This window comes from Schistocerca piceifrons, unplaced genomic scaffold (assembly GCF_021461385.2).
Source record: "Schistocerca piceifrons isolate TAMUIC-IGC-003096 unplaced genomic scaffold, iqSchPice1.1 HiC_scaffold_958, whole genome shotgun sequence".
In the NCBI taxonomy this organism is placed as follows: domain Eukaryota; kingdom Metazoa; phylum Arthropoda; class Insecta; order Orthoptera; family Acrididae; genus Schistocerca; species Schistocerca piceifrons.
The window spans coordinates 17,501-20,000 of NW_025729232.1; the positions used below are offsets into that span (position 1 = coordinate 17,501).

Here is a 2,500-nt window from a genome sequence, read left to right on the forward strand (position 1 = left end):
GGGAATCCGGTTCCTATTCCGGAACCCGGCAGCGGAACCGATACAAGTCGGGCCCCTCTTTTAGAGATGCTCGTCGGGGTAACCCAAAAGGACCCGGAGACGCCGTCGGGAGATCGGGGAAGAGTTTTCTTTTCTGCATGAGCGTTCGAGTTCCCTGGAATCCTCTAGCAGGGAGATAGGGTTTGGAACGCGAAGAGCACCGCAGTTGCGGCGGTGTCCCGATCTTCCCCTCGGACCTTGAAAATCCGGGAGAGGGCCACGTGGAGGTGTCGCGCCGGTTCGTACCCATATCCGCAGCAGGTCTCCAAGGTGAAGAGCCTCTAGTCGATAGAATAATGTAGGTAAGGGAAGTCGGCAAATTGGATCCGTAACTTCGGGATAAGGATTGGCTCTGAGGATCGGGGCGTGTCGGGCTTGGTCGGGAAGTGGGTCAGCGCTAACGTGCCGGGCCTGGGCGAGGTGAGTGCCGTAGGGGTGCCGGTAAGTGCGGGCGTTTAGCGCGGGCGTGGTCTGCTCTCGCCGTTGGTCGGCCTCGTGCTGGCCGGCGGTGCAGGATGCGCGCGCCTGCGCGGCGTTCGCGCCCCGGTGCTTCAACCTGCGTGCAGGATCCGAGCTCGGTCCCGTGCCTTGGCCTCCCACGGATCTTCCTTGCTGCGAGGCCGCGTCCGCCTTAGCGTGCTCCTCCGGGGGCGCGCGGGTGCGCGGATTCTCTTCGGCCGCCATTCAACGATCAACTCAGAACTGGCACGGACTGGGGGAATCCGACTGTCTAATTAAAACAAAGCATTGCGATGGCCCTAGCGGGTGTTGACGCAATGTGATTTCTGCCCAGTGCTCTGAATGTCAACGTGAAGAAATTCAAGCAAGCGCGGGTAAACGGCGGGAGTAACTATGACTCTCTTAAGGTGGCCAAGTGGCGGCGGTGTGGCTGCATCCGGACTTGGCTTTTCGAAGTGCGGTCTTGATGTAGTCGTGCTGCTGCTGCGAGGTGCCTTCCTTGGGTTATAGTTACAGGGAGAGTGATGCGCAATACATGGGCCTAGCCCTCTTAGCCTCTCCTCTCCTGCGGTCTTCTCCCCTTCTCGTGGGCCCGCTGATTTTCGCAGAGTGGAAGACCGCACCAGGGGCTTGGGGGGGTTACCAGCCCCCCCTCGCATTATCCCTTTATAGTTGGGGGCAGCCGACAAGAAACAAGAGATGGTGGCCCTTCCGCTGAAGGTGCCACCCCAGCTACCCCAGCACCTATCCGGCCAACCGGCCGTAACGAAAATGCGATAGTTTGTGTAGCTCCCTTTGCTTGCAGTGAGTGCCACCGCACTTTTACCACGAAGAACGGTCTCGGGGTCCATCGCCGCCGCCAACACCCTGCGGCCGCCAACGCTGAGATCGTGACGGAGAGGCATCGCGCGAGGTGGACGGAGGAAGAAGTCCTGTCGCTCGCCAAGGCAGAGGCCGAACTGTTCCTTGAGAGGGACGCCCGGTTCTTCTTTGTAAATCAAGAACTTACCAGGACGTTCCCCGACCGAACGCTTGAGGCAATCAAGTGCCGACGGCGGCAAGCTGCCCACAAGCAGCTTGTCCGCCAATTCATGGAGGCACTTGAGATCGGTCGGGGCGAAGAGCCGGCGTCCCGCCGTGGAGCAGCGAGCTCGCTGCCTGACGCGGGCGAGGCCGCTGCGCCGCCCGTCGACGCAGCCGAGGACTTCGCGGCCGACACCACCGGGCCGCCGCCGGAGGGGCCGACTGACGCCGCCATCTGGGAGCATCTGGCGGGGCTGCCTGCTTCCGCCCAGCGTTTCTCTGCCCTGGATCGAGTCATTGGTCTGGGGCGGGGCACGCCGCCCGATGTCATCCTGGGCATGCTCCCGGATGCCCTTGCGTCGGTCGGGTCCAGGGGGGAGAGGTCGATCACCAGGACACAGCGGCCGCGCCAATCATCCAAGCGGCCGCCTGCCGCCCCGCCGCTGCAGAAGCGCAAGCGGCGCCGCTGGGAATACGCCCGCACACAGGACGCCTTCCGTAGGTCGCGTGCACGTTGCGTGCGCGGCTTGCTGGACGGCACCCTGCTGCAGCCGCCACCCGACATCCCCGGTCTGCTGGACTTCTGGGCGGACCTCTTCACGAAGAAGCCGATCTCCACCGCCGGCTTCATCCGTGACCGCCTTCTCCCGCACTCGGAGCCTGTCGCTCCTGAGTGCCTATGGGGGCCGGTCACACGTGAGGAGGTCGCTGCTGCCTTGCCGCCCAGGGGATCGGCAGCCGGGCCGGACGGCCTGACTCCAGCGGAGCTGCGGCGCCTGCCGCATGAAGTCCTGGTGAAACTCTTGAACCTCTTCCTCCTGGCCCGCGCCCTCCCCGAGCGTCTGCTTCGCGCCCGGACGTCACTTCTCCCCAAAACGGCTGCACCAACATCCCCCGCTGACTTTCGCCCCATTACGGTCTGCTCGGTGTTGGCGCGGACCTTTCACAAGGTTCTCGCGTCACGCCTGATGCGTGCATG

General features: G+C 63.6%; 1 pseudogene; it reads left to right on the top strand.

Moving 5' to 3' along the window:
* The window catches only part of LOC124773869, a 7,959-nt pseudogene that overhangs the window by 1,979 nt on the left and 3,480 nt on the right, over nt 1–2,500 (top strand).